A 19,819-nucleotide genomic window follows, 5' to 3' on the forward strand; every position below is an offset into this window, starting at 1 on the left:
ATGGCGGGCGATAGCACTAGACCTCGCTTCCTGGCAGACGGCAATGGGCTCCTCTGCCTCCCGGCAGACGTCAGCAGCTCCTCTGCCCCTTGGCGGACGTCAGCATCTCCTTCATCTCCTGGTGGAAGGCAGCAGGCTCCTCCGCCCCCTGGCGGAAGGCAACGGGCTCCTCTGCTCCTTGGCGGATGGCAGCAGCTCCTCTGCCCCTTGGCGGACGGCAGCATCTCCTTCATCTCCTGGCAGACGGCAGCGGGCTCCTCCACCTTCTGGTGAACCGCTCCAGTACCACCGGACCATACCTCCACGGCGTCGCGACCCTCCATCAGCGCATCCTTCCTCCCTTCCGGTTTTTGGCACCAATGTAACAGGTTCACAAGAAGAGCAAGGAGGAGGCAAGAACCCTAAACAAAAGCACGTTTGCATTAAACGCAACGGTGTAGCTTCCATGACAGCAGGTGACACACAAACAGCTTTGGGTGCCTGTCTCTCTCTCTCTCTTTAAAACTGGTGTCTCCGGCTCCATTTTATCCCTCTCCCGCTGATTGGTCAACTCAGCGCCAGGCACACACCCTCATGGCCCGGCCACGCCCTCCTCCTTCACACTCCTCCACTGCCTGATTCAGGCCAGGGTGCCATCCGGACTGGCTTACTCACCCCCCCCAATCTCTAGAGGGGAGACGCCACCCGATGGTCCTCCCCGCCTCCTAAGAATCTGAGAGAGAGACGAGGGGAGGGAGGGGGAGAGAGAAAGAGTGAGCGGGAGAGACAGAGAGAGAGAGAGAGGCGAGAGAGAGAGAGAGAGAGAGAGAAAAAAACTGGTCATATACTTCCTGAGTAAATAAGTGAAACATGCATCGTTTTACAGGGTTAACATAATTACAGTATTTCTTGTGAGTAACATTGGACTGGTCTGCCATAACACTAAGTGCTAAAAATATAAATCCTTTGAAATATTACTTCAGTTATTTATATATATACATTAATATAATGTGAATCCAGCAGGACTTGAACACTGTGTAATATAGAGCTAATGATCAGAACATTCTACAAATGGGCAATTTTTAGCTGTCGACATTTAACAAGACACTGCAAATGTTTATAACTTTGAGAAAATTATACTAACCTTAAGTCACAGTATTCCTTTGATGGCGTCCATTTAGTTTGCGGCCTTGGAGCATATCTGTAAGTGCTTGATTCCATGCTCATGAGAGCACTGTGACTCTGGTCCTGCTCTGTTAGAAAATGATGCGTGATTGGTTTAAGATAGAACGTGCTACGATTGGTCCGAGTAATGTGGCCATTATCTGATTGGCTTGTGTAGACGATGGGTGGAGTCCACCTACTTGTGGATTGCCTGCAGCTCTCATGCAAGAAATGTTTTAGAATTCACAAATGTGAGCTACCATCCACAAATGCACTGCAAGCGATCCACAAATAAATGCACGCAATTCACAAATGAATGCTGGACAGAGTTGTTTTTGTGAGTTAAAAAAGATATTTTTAAATAATTTTTTTATTTGCAAATCTCATTTTATTTATTTGTGAATTCACTTTTATTTTTGTAAAACTCCTTACATTTACTTGTGGGTCTTTTCTGGCAGGACCCCATGTGCATTCCATTTTTAAAGATAGAGCACACACTCCTAACTCTCTGAGATAGCAGAGGAGTGCTTTGGCCATGGAACTGCTGTGGATCCAGCAACCATTAGCAGCACAAAGAAATTAAGAAACATTTCTATTTTAAAATTTTAATTAAAGGAGTTAATGAGAATACCTCTTTCTAAACCAGCAAGCTCTTGAAGTGTTTGGAGATTGTGACCTCAATACAATAAAATCCTTGTAAACCAAATTCTGTTAGATGACAGGGAAAGAACCTGATCTTGAAAAATGATTTGAGTTAATTGTTGCTGTTTTTTTTTTTTATGTTTGAGTGTTTTTGCCTTTAATCCTCCTATTGCGTTAGAGTCATTTTTGATAAGGTAGATATTTTTTTTTTTTTTAAGTTTTTAGTATGGGAACCAAACTTGGTGACTTTGTCAACACAGTCAAAATACACATAATACGTTTTATTTTATTTATTAAATTCTTCCAATTTTTTTAATAAACATTTTTAAGAGATATAACCATTAAAAAAAAATTTGTTTTAACATGTTTTGCATTCATGGGTCAAAATTGACCTGGGCATCAACTGTGTTTTTACACAAGATATTATGTAAAAAATAATAATAATAATAATAAAAAAATAATATATATTTTTTTTACATCTATGAATTAATTAGATTTTTTCTTATAAACACTTTACTTACATTTGGCATCTTTCCAATACTCTCACACACACTTTTTGTCTCTCACTGGGACTGCATCTTGTTTACAAGCATCACACACACACACACACACACACACACACACACACACACACACATATACAGTAACAGGCACACACATTCCTGTACAAAACAGACATGACAGATGTTACAAACATAACAAATAAACTAAATCAAAGGTACTACTGTCTAAAGGGGATGTGGCAATTCAAGTCCATGCACACATTAGTCTAAATAGGGCTTGAAAGAGGAATTTGTCCACATTTTGCTCTGCAGCCATCTGATGATGAACCAGCTCGCAGCATATTCACGCAATAACATTGGGCAGTTCATGCAGGTAAATAGAATATATTTTGCTTAGAAACATAGTAAAGATGTATTAATGTTGTATACTTGAGTTGTACAGTTGTTTTGATGTTTAGATGAAAAATAAAACATTGGTTTCATAAATTTTAACCACAAAGTTGTATTGAGCAGTTTTGAGTAGTAGGAAATTCATTCAAATTACTAATAATTCTCACAATAGATGTTAATATAAATGCTATATTATTTTATATGAAAATAAAATTTCACAGAAATGTTGATATAAAATATGTCTTCACATGTATCACACTGGTTTTTAATGTTTATTTTGAAATGTCAAAGAATAATAAAAAAATGTCATATTAATTAATAATTTTATACTGTATGTCAGTTAACATGCCAAAAATATCCATCTTTTTACATGTATGAATATTTAAGAAATTTAAATTAAATTAAAGACTTACAATATAGTTCTGTATTATGAATGATTTATAAGCTTAAATTGCAAAAGGTGTATGTGGATTCTGAATGCAATAGGAGGGTTAAAACCCATTGTTTCACTGTTGTTGCTGTTACTGTGTGTTCCTTATATGTGAGAGGGATGGATTTACTGTTGCTCCTATAGGTATATTTGTTAAAAAATATATCTTTTATTTTTGTACAAAACATAAAAAAAAGAAAAGAAAAAAGAAATGCACACACATATACATACATACATACATACATACATACATATATATATATATTCTTTTTTTTTTTTTGCAATTAACATTTTTTATTGATTCATATATACACAACAAAGAAAAACCCAACACATATATCGAGTTCAGCCATATGCTCGAGGCAACATTTAAATAAATGTCCGAATTAAACACTTACTGGGCAGTACACTGTCAGAGACAAAGCTTTGGATTTAGACCAATTGACTCTGTATCCTGAGAACTTAGAAAAGGAATTAATAATTCTGTGGAGGCAAGGCATAGATCTAGTAGAGTTGGAGACAAATAATAAAATGTCAAAGCAAACGCTTATGCGCCATACCTCCCGCCACCACCCCTGGAAAATCATCCTCCTTTCTCATTGCGGCTGCTAATGGTTCCAGGGCAAGACAGAACAATAATGGGGAAAGAGGATCAGGGAAATTGGATGGTAACTCTTACATTCGCTTGGATCTTTGTTCTTTTTAAGTATCAGACTGATCCGGGTTTGCGTCATGGTTGGCGGAAGGTTTCTATTCTTTAATGATTCCGTATAAACTTCTAACAAAAGTGGACCAATCCACCTTGGTTAGCAGCTAATTCCCTCTCCATGACTCCAGATAATCGATCCGCCTCTCAACGTCCCCCATTCTTGTAACTAACTCCTTGTAACAAATGCATTTCATCTCCATGGAAGTGATCGATCCTCCAAGTCTGCAACGACCTTCGTCAGCATCGTTGTCATATTTAACACTGGCCGAATTGAGTCCTGGGCTTTCGGCTTGTTGTTCAGGGACTTCAGCTTGAGAACGTAAGTGTCTTTTAATATCTCCAGAGCCCGAGGATTTTGAATTCTTTGACATATTGTCTTCCTAGAACAGTTAAGAATCAGGGTGTATCGAATCTCACTGGTTTATGACACAAATAGTAATAAAACTAGCAAAGTGTGCAGAGCTCGCCATTCACATGTCCACTCTTCACATGGCTCCACGTGACTCAAGAAATGCACACATAGAGAGAGTTTGTTGTTCTGTAACAGAAAGCCAGTAGACAATCCACAAAACATCAAGCCTGAAACCTTTTTCAGTTACAAACTGTTTTATTTAAACCATTTTTCCTATTAGTAAATTGTTTAATACCTTTTGTGGCACAAGTCATTAAGTCATTCTGTGTGATAGACTCTCTATTGTGCTGTTTAAAAGCTAAATAAAGCAAGCGTTTTTTTGCTCTTTACCACTCCAGAGAGGTTCTTTACATCCCTGTGATCCAGGATGTGTTTTCACTGGTTTGTTGGGTGGTGATAAGGTACGTTATTCTCTTAAAATACACAGATCCCAGCGTGCGCGTGCACACACACACGTTGGTGCGGCTATCCTTATGAGGACTCTCCATAGACATAATGATTTTTTTTCTGTAAAAACTATAGATTCTATCCCCTAACCCTCACAAAACACTCTGCATTTTTACATTTTCAGTTAATTTGTCTAGAGTTAATCTTAAATGGTGCTGATCATGTGAGGTCTGTGGGTAAATGACACTGATGTATCACTTGACTCAAATTCAAAGTTATTTAACTTGATATTTGAATGGGAAAAACACATGCAACAGATTTTGCTTGTTTGTTTCTCTCCATGTGTTTAACAATTAGTTATTTGAATGCAGGACTGAAGAAAGTTCCAATACCCAGAGATGTGGAACATGATCAGATATGTTAATCATCCATTTTTCACTGTAATCTAAAGTTAATGTATGTAATTAGGCATCAAAAATTGCACCAGATACAGTCAGTGTGTCCTGTTGTTGTATTATGTGTTGTGTTTTGTTGCTGTCAGGGCCAGTCAACCCATTAGGTGACAAGGCGAGCGCCTAGGGCAGCATCGCTTGGGGGGCGGCGATCTACTGAGCCAAAAAGTATGCGTTCAATCTGTGTCAAACAAAATGCGCCCTGTGTGTTCTGATGATGTGTTGTGGCGCCCCCCACGGAACAAATGGACTGTGTACTAAATGCCTTACTATCAGGGTTGTAGTGGATGGTAAACGCACGTAAACGCCATTTACGCACCTTTTTATTTGTGAAATAGCGTTTACTCACATTTTCATTTAATTAAATATAATTTACCTACTTATTACCGCATTACCAGCATTGCTCAGGCAGGCGAAGTATGCTCGTTATGTTCGCCTGTGCATGCTCGATTTGTCTTGCAAGCGTGCACCGATTTATCTATCTAACAGAAAGCTCATCCGCTACACACTGACGATGTAGAACTACCCAACCTCTGATACGCGGTCACGCACATGTAAGCCAACACCTCTGGATGTAGACAAAGAGGCATTCTGGGTATTGTTGTCCTAAAGAGGAACTAATAGTTGTTCTTGTCATTGCCATTGAAATCTGTGATTAAAAACACACAAGCATGCGGACAAGAATTTTGAATGTGGCCAACATACTGACTTCAATTAGTCAAAATTATTAGTTTTATTTGGTTTTCCGGCAAGTGTTCAGACAATGAGGTGTGCAAGCAAATGTGATAAACTGCAAATATTAGTTGTCACCAGTTTCATGTGTAACAGTTATGTATTGTACATTAATACATTGTTTATGATATAATTTGTATCCACACTAGTGCTCTTTAGTGCTTCAAAATACTTACTGTATTTGCAGTGTAGCTCATATCAGATAATTATTTATGTGAATAAAAATATTTTAATATCAACATTTACAAATCATATGTTTGGTGGAATGTGTGTTCAGTCCAGATGATTTTTTTTATTTATATTAATAACCTGATTAATTACCTACACTAGGCCTTCCTTTTTAGTAGACTTGCACCAAATGCAATTAATTGATACTATTTAAAAATGTATTACGTTTTCGATTATATTGATGAATGATTTGTCGTATCAAAATTATCCGGAGAAATTCATAGTTTACCCATCTTTTTTTTTACCACATCACTGCTTACTACCATACTACTCTAACTGTTTCTGTTATACCTGTGTTTGGCAAAAAAAAAAAAAAAAGAAAAAAGTGAGAGTAGTATGGATAGTCTACCATTGTGAACACGGCCATAATCTCAGCAGGGCTCATGAAACGAAGTGATGCCCGATGCGTGAATTAATCAGTCGGTTCTTCTCAATTAATTTGTCTAACGTGCGGGCTGAATTGTTTGAAGCACTTTGTCACGCAGTAAAACAGGGATGCTTTAGAAGACAGAGAACAAAATCAATGCTGAATAAAGTGAATATTTTCTTACAATTCAATGAAACAAAACCTGCAGCTGGAAGTATTAATTTACACTGTAGTAGTATACTCACTATCATGCATTGAATTACAGAAATAGTTCACCCAACAATGATCATCTTCAGTAATTCTCTCATCATTTCCTGACACTCATGTTATCTCAAACTCCTATGACTTTCTTCCACAGAATTCAAACAAAGATGTTTTAATAGAAATATGACGTCTGTTTGTTCACACAATGCAGGTGTCCAAATCTTTTAGCTCCAAAAAGGACATAAAGGCAGCATTAAGGTAATACATATGACTCCAATGGTTAAAACTATGTCTTCTGAAGCGATCCAATCAGTTTTGTGTGAGAACAGACCAAACTGTAACACTTCATATGACGCTATGCTAGATATGTCATATGTTAGAATGCTAAATGGTGCCAGGAAGTGTTATCAAACTTGAAATCTTGGAGACTCAAGCTTGAAATCTAGACTGCTTATGTCAAGATTTATAGTGAAAAGAGAGTTAAATTTTTTTGTCTGTTCTAATCAAAAAGCAATTAGAAAGTCTTACACATAACCTTTTTGCCGCCTTTATGCCTTGCATTGTATGGAGATAAACAGATAATATCTCTAAAATATTTTATTTGTGCTCCGTGGAAGAAAGTCGTACAAGTTTGAGACCACTTAAGGTTGAGTAAATGAAGAGCAAATTATAATTATTGGGTGAACTATTCCTTTAAAACCATACTGAACGACTTTATGCTGTCAGAGCCTTTTTATATGAAAATGTCATGTATCTCTGTAAGATATATAATATTCTTCTAAATCATTTTTAGGACTAAGGAAGCCACCCACAGGAGTTGGGACTGAATCAGGGGAATGGTACAACCTCATGGATTAGGCAATAGGTGGGAGGCAATCCATCCAGTCTCCCATCCTAATTGCCTCATCAGAGGAAAACTCCATTGTTGCTGCAGTGAGTTCCCCTGATTCAGTACCAGAGGAGCCAGAGCAGGAGGACATGAGAGGGAATGGAGATGCAGAGCCAGCAAAGAGACAGAGAAGGGACTCTGTGCTGGATTTTTTAGAGAGGGAGGCTGAGAGGGCAGAGTAGAGAATGAGAAGAGATGAGGGAGGCTTCTCTCAATTCTTGAAAAAACTGTGGAAAAAATGTAAAGTTTTTATTTAGAATAAAAAGTTTGATATGAGTCATGTTTGCTCTTTTATTTAACAAGATGATTTATACCAACAAACACCCTACATCCTTATTCATAGTTTAACTATATAATAACTATATGTTAGATTAGTAAATAGTCATTTATAGAAACAGATTTTTAAAATAATCATAATGTTGTAGGGCTGGAGGAAGATCATCAAAATTTGGAGCAGAGACGGCTGCAGCTAAGTGGTCTCCTGTATGTTCACCACTCTGTGGGTCTGTTATGTGCTGGTCATCAGGGTCATCGTTGTTCAGTTGGCCTTCTTCTGGCTCCGTGATTTCACCATTTGTAATGCAGATGTTGTGCAGTACAGCACAACAAGCTATGACCTCTGGAGCAAAGACTGGCTTAATTTCAAGGGCCTTGAAAAAGATGGATCGCCATCGTGTTTTCAAACTGCCAAATGATCTCTCAATTATGGACTGAGCTTTTGCATGGTGGGAGTTCAAATATGGTATCCCTCTGGTGGGTACAGTACCTTAGTGTAGATTGGGCTGTTCTTGAGCACTCTGGAGTCATGGACAGATCTGGGATAACCCACAAAAATGCCCAGGTATTTTCCTTGGTGGTCACAGAGTGCTTGTAGCAAACAACCTGGTAAGAAGTTGCACTTGCCAGCCAAAATGTAAAGACCAGAATTTCAAGATCTTGACCCCATCTGTGGTCACAATCCTCTTGGAGGGTGGTAATGATGTAGGTCAGGGTTTGTCTGGTAAGCCAAAAGTCTGGCCTCAGATCACTTGTCCCATCCAGGTACAACCTGAGCACAGGCACTTGTGGTTTCAGCTGACAGTAAGGAGTTGGGGTCCAAAAAAAATAAAAAAATAAAAATAAAATTATATATACACTATATTGCCAAAAGTATTCGCTCACCCATACAAATAATTGAATTCAGGTGTTCCAATCACTTCCATGGCCACAGGTGTATAAAGTGAAGCACCTAGGCATGCAGACTGCTTCTACAAACATTTGTGAAAGAATGGGCCACTCTCAGGAGCTCAGTGAATTCCAGCGTGGTACTGTGATAGGATGCCACCTGTGCAACAAATCCAGTTGTGAAATTTTCTCGCTACTAAATATTCCACAGTCAACTGTCAGTGGTATTATAACAAAGTGGAAGCGATTGGGAATGACAGCAACTCAGCCACGAAGTGGTAGGCCACGTAAAATGACAGAGCGGGGTCAGCGGATGCTGAGGCGCATAGTGCACAGAGGTCGCCAACTTTCTGCAGAGTCAGTCGCTACAGACCTCCAAAGTTCATGTGGCCTTCAGATTAGCTCAAGAACAGTGCGTAGAGAGCTTCATGGAAAGGGTTTCCATGGCCGAGCAGCTGCATCCAAGCCATACATCACCAAGTGGAATGCAAAGCGTCGGATGCAGTGGTGTAATGCACGCCGCCACTGGACTCTAGAGCAGTGGAGACGCGTTCTCTGGAGTGACGAATCACGCTTCTCCATCTGGCAATCTGATGGACGAGTCTGGGTTTGGCAGTTGCCAGGAGAACGGTACTTGTCTGACTGCATAGTGCCAACTGTGAAGTTTGGTGGAGGGGGGATTATGGTGTGGGGTTGTTTTTCAGGAGCTGGGCTTGGCCCCTTAGTTCCAGTGAAAGGAACTCTGAATGCTTCAGCATACCAAGAGATTTTGGACAATTCCATGCTCCCAACTTTGTGGGAACAGTTTGGGGATGGCCCCTTCCTGTTCCAACATGACTGTTCACCAGTGCACAAAGCAAGGTCCATAAAGACATGGATGAGCGAGTTTGGTGTGGAAGAACTTGACTGGCCTGCACAACCCGATAAAGCACCTTTGGGATGAATTAGAGCGAAGACTGCGAGCCAGGCCTTCTCGTCCAACATCAGTGTCTGACCTCACAAATGCGCTTCTGGAAGAATGGTCAAAAATTCCCATAAGCACACTCCTAAACCTTGTGGAAAGCCTTCCCAGAAGAGTTGAAGCTGTTATAGCTGCAAAGGGTGGGCCGACGTCATATTAAACCCTATGGATTAAGAATGGGATGTCACTTAAATTCATATTCGTCTAATTCGTCTAAAGGCAGATGAGTGAATACTTTTGGCAATATAGTGACATATATATATATATATATATATATATATATATATATATATATATATATATATATATACACACTATACATTTTAAGTCTAGGCCTTCAGTGCGATTCATACCATTAAGAAAACACAGTTTCACAATGAATAAGACACTGTATGCCTTCATCATGCATTACGTGGCAGTCAACTAATAATACAAATTGACATTTTAAAAACACGCCCACGCACGAAAGCCAGAACTTGAAACGACACTTAATGCTCAAGCAAGCCTAATTTTAACTGCAGCATGATTCATTGTGAAATGAATGTCTCCCGAACAGACATTCAAAAATCACAATTTTTTTATATGAATCTACCAAGGAGGTCTATAATACCTGGAAAAATCTATCGAATAATATTTGTGATTTAAATATTGCTTGCAATATTAAGCCAACCGTGTCAGGGTACACGGTTGTTCTGCGTTCAATTCAAGTTGGATGTGGGATATTCCTACTTGATATCTCTGACCATAAATGCATTCCATTCCCCGATATTCAGAACTGCAGCGCTCCCTTTAGCTTAGCAGAGGTTTGACTCTCATTAGAGATGTCTCCTAGCAACCCAACTGATAAACAATGCTGCAGCGCTAGCATTTGTGCTTCAGGTGTACGATTATCAAAAGAGATTATAATGTTTTATGCACCTGTTTCTGCAGGCGTTTGTTAAACAAGCTTTAATATCATGTAATGTGGAAACAAACTCATTTATCGATATTACTTAATAAAGTGAATGTTTATCACTTACTTTGTATATCTCCCTGAGTGTCAACATGTTTGTGACATCATGCCCCCGCATCTCGGCGAAATCGGAGTTGAGAATTTCTGCACGAGCCTACAAGTTGTAATTCTGACTTCAAGATGCATTCCATTGAAAATCCGACTTTCCGAGTTGAATGGAAAGCAGCACTACTTTTCAAAACTTGATGCGACACTGAATGCTCAAGCAGCCTAATTTACACTTAGAAAACTCCTGATGTTGCTATAACAATGCAAAAAGCACTTACCAATTTACTTGAAGTGAAAATCAGTCCTCCTTTCATGATTAATAAATTAAGCAATCACACGGTCATGTGGAACAGCTCGTGTTTTTAAATCAATAAGGATCTCTTTCTCAACGGCAATAACAGCAGTGATGACAGCCGACTCGTCAGCTATAGATCTCGCGCTCTTCGCTTTCAAATTACGTCACTTAAAACGTGATTGCGTCACTCAAGGTCAGCTAGAAGGCTTCGACCGGGACATATCCTAAAGATCACACCCACAAGAACAAATAAATCAATCTGATTGGCTGATGAATCTGACAATCTGACTTTAATTGCTCATTTCATTTGCACTGTTGAGGGATTCTGTGGAAATTCTGAAGGCCTGAAGGGGTGGAGCTCAGACTCACGCGCTGCTTTGAGCATGTGATATGTGAAACAGCTGTCACACTTTGCTTATAAGCATCAATGAATAAATTCTGGATAAACTTTTCGTTTTTCTCTATTTGTTTGTAGATTAATTAAGAGTGGTAATCGATTAAAAATACATGCAAAAAGGTGATTGAGAATGAAAGGTTGAAAAATATTGATTTATTTGGCATGTTAGGCCAGCAGAGAAGGCTTTGCTGGCCCTGAGAATTCGCCACTGCTGATAGTGTATGATCCACAGACAATAATTCTAAAAAAACAAAAAACAAATAAACAATGCAAATGATGCTACTTGATGCAGAAAAAATGCTTTCCTTCTTACAGTAGTGCCATTTACATCACAGACGTGATGAGATAGCAGTTAAACCTTCAGGATTTAGTGTTGTATTTGTAAACATACTGTCAATCAAGACTTTTTTGGACTTTTCCCTCAGTCCTCTGTTTTTCCTGAAAATTTGTTGAATTGACATAATTTTGCCAGCTGTTATAATAAGTGAAAACATGTGATATATGATAAGTGATATTATCAGTCCAATATCGGAAGTACACAGATAGAGGAAATTAGATGTTGCAGTCCTAGCATATCTGCATATTTAGCTATTATAAGACTTCCATGTTAACATTAATCATCTGAACACCTTGTTTTGCTCTTTGTGTGTTTATTAGACCAGGGGTTCCCATGAGGAACAAAAAGATGGGAATTCTCAGCACCCTATCCAGACTGGACATGATGCAGGAGAGAGACACCCCTTCCCTATTACACACATGAACTGAACTTGAAGATTGTTATGAAAATTGCCTTTTTTACACATTATGGTGAGAAATTACAGATAAAATCATGTTGAAACCTGCAAAGTAGTAACAATGATCTTACCACATGCAGAGACTCACTAATGAATAAGCTTTTAATTTTTTTTTTTTCAAATATTACTTCAAAAAAAATATAACCTCAGAATGTAAATGACATTTAAAATAAAGGTATTTAAGTACACTTGGGTACTTTCGCATTATTAACACTGATTCCTGTAAAATTCACTTAGCTGTCAATGAGATGAACGCACAGTATGTGTGCATCAACATGCCCGGATCCATGGTCCAGAGTTTAAGCCCAGCTTTCTCCACATTCACTGCCCTGTCCAGCAGCTTGTTTTAGTTGTCACTTATGTTGTGGAGCCTGTGCTTTCTATCTCAGACACAGAACTCAGCACACACATTGTCACTCCAGACATGATGAGTAACATACCCAGCACAGCTCCTAAGCAGAGTGACAGAGAGTCAAAGACCTGTGCCACTACAGAAAGACTAGTCTTTCATTTTTTAAAATAAAAATCGGTTACAGTGAGGCTTTAGGGTTTAAAGGCAGAAATATAAAGTTTATAAAAGCAATTACGTTAATTCTTCTGTACAAACATGTTTATTTTGAGCTGTAAAGGTAAATTACTGTTTTTGAGGGACTTCAGCGCGTTTGTGGTGTTACATCGTCATGGCAACGGAATTGGAAAATTGGAAATAATTTTACACAGAAATGGTTAGCGATTTTATTGCACTAACATCATATTAACATGTATTTTGGTTCCTATATTATGGATATACTTTAAAAACATAGAGTGGGCTATTTTAACGTTTTCGGATTAGCCCCATTCACATCCATTATAGTGCCTCACTGTAACCCAGATTGTTGCTTGAGAGACACGTTGAAATTATTTTTGTGGTAAACAACATTATGCCATGAATGCTGTCGATAAGCTTCAAGGGATAGTTCACCCAAAATTTAAAAATCTCTCATCATTTAATCTGTAGGTCCGTAAAATGCAAATGAATAGTGGCCAGAACTTTGAAGCTCCAAAAGCTCATTAAAGCAACATAAAAGTAATCCATACAACTCCAGTGGTTAAATCCATGTCTTCAGAAGCGATATGATAGGTGTGGGTGAGAAACAGATCATTATTTAAAGCTGAAGTTTGTAATTTCTGCGCCACTACCACCACCACCACCACCAAACAGAATCGCAAATCGCTGTTTTTTCAAAAACAGCTTTCTGAATACGTCCCCATCTGCCATTGGGTAAACAAAGAGATAGTCCTGCCCCCAACTCACACCACTGGCTGAGTCAATGTTATTGTGTTTGTATAGACGGGTCTCAAAACAAACAGAGGAATTTTCATAGTGCCAGAGAGACACAGTGCTTTTAAGTTTTTAAGAAAAATAACCTATGAATGGCTTACTTATAGTTGTCTCTGAATATTAAGCTTGGATTAGAGAGAGTATTTTAACACAGAAAATCAGCTGTGTTCAGCTTTAAGTGCCTTTTTTTTTTTTTTAACTATAAATCTCCACCTTTGATCAGTTGGAGATTTATAGTTAAAAAAGTCTTAAATATTGACCTGTTTCTCACCCACACTTATCATATCGCTTCTGAAGACATGGATTTAACCACTGGAGTCATGTGGATTACTTTTATGCTGCCTTTATGTTCTTTTTGGAGCTTCAAATGTCTGACCACCATTCACTTGCATTGAATGGACCTACAAAGCAGAGATATTCTTCTAAAAATCTTTGTTTGTGTTCTGCAGAAGAAAGAGTTACACATCTGGTATTGCATGATGGCGAGTAAAAACTAATAATAAGCATTTTAGATAATTTCTGTAAATGTTTTGAATATTTAAAAAAAAAAAATGTTTTTATGTATTTTATGTATGTTTCCGGAGATTGTTTTCCACCTGCCACGCTGTTTTTGTAAAACATTCTCTTAAAGATGCTGCAAGCGATTTTAGCTTTCTGGAATTTTCATGAGACTGAGCTGCTGAATTAGCCACGCCCCCTCTTTCCAAAACCCCGCCATCAGACAAATATTATAAATCTGACAACGGCATTATGCCTCAGTGATCTACTTAACTAACACATTATGAGAAAGCCCAAAATGATTGACAGGCAGAAGGCATCAGAGGCCGTGGCCCGCAGACACATTTTTGTTTACAGAAATATCTCAGAGAGGGAGATATCAGGGAGATATCTCAGGACGAATATCTTTTAAGGATTAGAATTCTTTTTTTTTTTTTTGCGTTCCTTTCCATGAAACAAATCGCTTACAGCACCTTTAATTAACTACATGAGAATTTTAATTTTTGGGTGAACTATTCTATATATACAGTATTGAACCTGGAATATTCTTTTAAGATTTTCTTTTAAAGGTGCAGGGGGATGCCTCTCACTTGGAGTATTTAGAATTTAAAGAGCAATGAAGTTTTCAAGACAATGAATACATGTGACCTAACCTTTATTTTTAGTTGGAAATAAATAAAGTAAATGTATAAAACAAATTATAAAAATAAATATAAAAGAAAATTAAATGAAATATGTGTTTAGATTAAAAAGCTGGGAACATCTCTTGCATTAGATTTTAAGTTTGGCCACACTCTTCCAGCCTCTTTTAAGGTGAGTGTTCCAGAGGGGAGTTTGGTGGCTATTTGGGGTCATCCAGCTGTGCTGGGCTGTGAGTTCACACCTGATCCTGATCTCTCCATCTTGGTGGTAACCTGGCAAGGGCAGGGGGATTCAAGGGTCATCTACAGTTTCTATTATCAACAGGATCAGTTGGAATGACAGAATCCAGAATACCACAATCTGACCTCATTGTACATTTCAGAGCTTGCTAAAATATTAAAAATGTCTGCAGCTGGACTGAGGGATGCAGGCCAGTACCTTTGTCAAGTGAGCAATGCTAAAGGGACAGGAAAAACGCTGATAGAACTAGACTGCGGGGGTATGGTGGACTTATATGACAATACAAAAATTATTTTTGAAGCCTTTTTTTATTATTATAGATAGCTTCGGGAAAACAGCATAATGATAAAGTAGTGGAAAAGTCATTACTGTGTCATGTGTTAATGGTTATTACATTAAAGGGATAGCTCAACCAAATATGAAAATTCTCTCATAATTTTCTCACTCTCATGCCATCCCAGATGTGTTTGACTTTCTTTTTCTGCAGAATACCAGTAAAGATTTTAAGAATATTTCAGCTCTGTTGGTCCATAGAATGCAAGTGAATGGTGACCAGTACTCAGAAAGAGGTACAAAAGGACATAAAGTCAGCATAAAAGTAATCCAAAAGTCTCCAGTGGTTAAATCCATGTCTTCAGAAGTGATATGATAAGTGTGGGTGAGAAACAGATCAATATTTAAGTCATTTTTTACTATAAAGTTCCACATTTGACCAGCCCCAACCAGTAGGTGGCTGAATGTGAAAGTCAAAGTGTAGATTTACAGTAAAAAAGGACTTAAATATTGATCTGTTTCTCACCCACATCTATCATATCACTTCAGAAAATATGGATTTAACCACTGGAGTTGTATGCATTACTTTTATGCTGCCTATTTGGAGTTCTGGTCACCATACACTTGCATTGTATTGACCTACAGAGCAAAGATATTCTTCTAAAAATCTTTGTGTTCTGCAGAAAAAAGGTCATACACATCTGGGATAGCATGAGGCTGAGTAAATAATGAGGGAATTTTCATTTTTGGGTGAACTATCCCTTTAAATGTGAGTTAATAACAGCTGTACAGAACAGGTATTGTTGTTTTTTTATATCTATGGATGTATGTAGTCAAATACTGTAGCAGTTGGATTGTAAAGTAATAAAATATTTGAACGCTTATAAGCTAGCTCAGTACAGAACTGTGGTAACATTAAACATAAAAGATTTTTCCGTTTATTTAGTTGATTCTGTAGGGCGCAGCTGGCTAATTACTGACATCTTTGTAAGTTTTCAAAGACAATGATCAGTTGTTATTGCTTAGTGATTTTTTTGTGTTTCAATCACTGGTCCAGACTTGCCAGTTGTAATGTTTAGAAACATTATTCTTAAAAAATTGTGGCACACTACACCTAAAAACACTTAAAAAATTAAAAAAGCTTTAAACTTTGTATTTACAAATCGGCTGTTTCGGCCATTTTTATTTGCTGTATGTATCAGGTTAAGCTGTTTATGAAGTTTTCAACTAAATAGGTTAATTTACTCTAATGGATTAAGGCATTTACAGGAATAGTTCACCCAGAAATAAAAATATACATCATTTAACATGCTGTTAGCCACAATGACCGTTCACTTTCATTTAATCTATTTTTTTTTTTTTTTTAAATGAAATAAAAGTGAAGGGTGACTGAGGCTGTCATTCTGATTAACATCTGAGTGTTTATCAGAAGGTTTCTGGTTTGAAATGAGGGTGAGTAAATAATGACAGAATTTTCAGTTGAGTGAACTATCCTTTTAAGGCTAAAAATATCTTATATCACATAAAGCCCATCTCTACTCTGTTATTTGAACTGCATAAAAATTATGAGATTTTACAGAGTTCTACAGAAATGTTCTACTGAATGTTTGTATGTTTTTAGCCCTTTACTCTGAACCAGGTTGAGCATTCATGTGAACCCCACTACAGTGACCGTTCAGTTTGAGACGGAGGGATTCCCTAAACCTGAGGTGAGCTGGCTGGGGGAACAGGGCCAAAAACTTAGTCATCACCTGGAGCTCTATGACCAGACAGAAGATGGACTTTATTCCATGAAGAGCAGCTATGTGGTCCAGAAACCAGTAGTTAATGTTACATTTACACTAAAGAACCACCTCCTCAACCAGAACCTTCAGAGATCTGTTATCCTCAGCTATGGTAAGAACTATATTTCAGACTGAGCTGAGTGTGCAAGAGTTTTATTCAGAATGTGTGCAAAGAAGTGTGAGGTGTTCACTTTAGAGAGCATTTAGTGATGTGACGTATAATGTGTGTGTATGTGTATGTCTGAATGTAAGTGTAGTTATATTTAAATTAAAACCCATTTACCATGGAAATGGAAGTATCCCAGTATTCATAATCTTTTTCTCACAGACATGTTAGCATGTCATCTAGAATAAGAGTTTGTCTGAAAGTGTTCACAAAGTCCCTGCAAAAGTATGTTCACATAGCCATCTGTACTCATAACTGAGTCATAATGACAACCTCTTTTTTTGTTTTTGACCTGATTGTGTACTTTTGAACCAAGACAAAAGTGTGTCATAATGAGGAAATTAAACATTTAGCATAATGTTTTGCCGAAGAAGCTTTATTTGCTCAACCATGAATTAAATGTTTTGCATTTACTGTTACATGCTGCATTGATCCAAAGTTGACAAATATATAACTAGCTGACATGAGAAAGGATTGATGCCAGTTTGTGAATCGTGGGAAACAGCAGGCATAGCAGCAGATTACTCTGCCTCATTTTTGTTACATGTTTCATCTGTAAGTTACTCAACTAGCTGGGTTGTTACATATTTCATAGTTACTCAACTAGCTGGGTTGGAAAACCTAGTTTGTGCAGATTTGCAAGTTAACTGTTGGACTATGTTTTCATCTGTGTCTTTCAAGTCACTAGGAAACGCTTCAAGTTACATTGTAGAGTGCTTGATTTGACTGCAGATATTAAGGTCACATTTAGCACATTAAGAAAGTCAAACAAAATCATAGCATTGTACTGGGTAGACAAATACATGAAGCCTGGTTCACATCTTAATCTAGACATACATCAATAATATCTGTGTGAAGACTGAGTTTCTGCTGTGTTCAAGAGTTTCATGCATGAAAATAAAGTTAATTCTCCTATGCATGTTTTCCTGCTGTTCAAAGGTGACTACCCTTTTTTTTTTTTTTTTTTTTCCAAGCAAAAGAATTCAATATGCAAGCTGCTTGTAGCCTTTTTTTCCTTGCTATTGAATTTCATACATGTCTGTGCAAGGACTTCAGTGGTTTTATTCAGGTATTAGGATTCTGTCTTCCAGCAACTGCTTGTTATGCAGTCTTATCTCCAGCATGATCGGAATGTAGTTTGATATTAACTCATCTTATTAAACATAGATTAATAATTAACATTTGAGGTATGATATACTGTACATCTAACACATCTATTTATATCAGTTTCAGGTGAGACTGGAGATGGAAGGATTGCAGTCATAGTTCTCGCAATAGCCAGTGTAACTCTGGTTGTCATCTTGATGTTTTTACTGATTAAACAACGAAGAAAGCTGCCCTACCTGTGAACAAAACCCAAAACCTTGATGTTCTCAAAATTGTGCTGGATGCACTTATTTGTGGAGTCTCTTGTCAACATCACTACAGACCTTTCTGTTCATTTTTTACTCCAAGGTCATGGAGCAACTTATGTTATTGGAAAAAATGTGCTCTTTAATGCAATGTCTTTTAGTGCAGTCTGATTCAGACTGCTGATGAGGGCATTGTGGTTCATAATAGTCTGATGTTCAACAGCAGTTCAGACCAAATATGAATACAGTAAAAATTAAATTGTGTGATAATGGTGGATTTATATATCTTGACCTTGTACACATCTTTTTATGAAGTCATTTGTACGTACATTCCAGCAGTTGTTATTTTTTTGTCTCCAATTAAATTTTTTTTGTCTGCCTCTACGGATTCTAAAAGGTTTGGCAAAATTCAGCTGATCTGAAGATGCACCATTCAGTGTTTTACCCCCTAAAAAGAGATACATAATTATAGCAAACTGCGTGTAAAAAAAAAAACAAAAAAAAACATTATATATATATATATATATATATATATAAAAATAAAAAAAGAACCACAATATACATTATAGTTCTAAATGTGTGATAAAAGATCTGATAATAGAATGTTTACATGTTTTAATATGCCCTCATGAAACTGTATTCCTGTCATCATCATCTGATAAACAGCATCTTACATAAACTTGAACATGTTCAGTTTATTTTCACCTCCAAGAAAATAATAATTCAAACACTAATTGTTACTTTTGTGAACACACACACACACACACACACACACACACACACACACACACACACACACACACACACACACACACACACACACACACACACACACACATTTCTGTACCCATCCCCAGATCTGTGCCTTGAGACAATCCTGTCTCAGTCTACAGACAATTCCTTGGACTTCATGGCTTGGTTTGTGCTCTAACATGCACTGTTAACTGTGGGACCTTATATAGACAGGTGTGTACCTTTCCAAATCATGTCCAATCAACTGAATTTACCACAGCTGGACTCCAATCAAGTTGTAGAAACATCTCAAGGATGATCAGTGGAAACAGGATGCACCTGAGCTCAATTTTGAGTGTCATGGCAAAGGCTGTGAATACTTATGTACATGTGATTTTTTTTCCGTTTTTTTATTTTTTAATAAATTTGCAAAGATTTCCACCAAACTTCTTTCACGTTGTCATTATGGGGTATTGTTTGCAGAATTTTGAGGAAAATAATGAATTTAATCCATTTTGGAATAAGGCTGTAACATAACAAAATGTGGAAAAAGGGAAGCGCTGTGAATACTTTCCGGATGCACTGTATATGTATGTATATATATATATATATATATATATATATATATATATATATAAACAAACAAGTAGCAGTATGAGCACAGTATAAAAAGCACAAACATGGCCGTTAAAAAAAGAAATATTACACAATA

At 37.5% G+C, this 19,819-nt stretch overlaps 1 pseudogene; it reads left to right on the forward strand.

The window, feature by feature from the left end:
* Positions 1 to 19,819, forward strand: part of LOC127413796 (butyrophilin subfamily 1 member A1-like) — a 21,308-nt pseudogene continuing 1,489 nt past the window's right edge.

Source organism: Myxocyprinus asiaticus, chromosome 23, assembly GCF_019703515.2.
Source record: "Myxocyprinus asiaticus isolate MX2 ecotype Aquarium Trade chromosome 23, UBuf_Myxa_2, whole genome shotgun sequence".
Lineage (NCBI taxonomy): Eukaryota > Metazoa > Chordata > Actinopteri > Cypriniformes > Catostomidae > Myxocyprinus > Myxocyprinus asiaticus.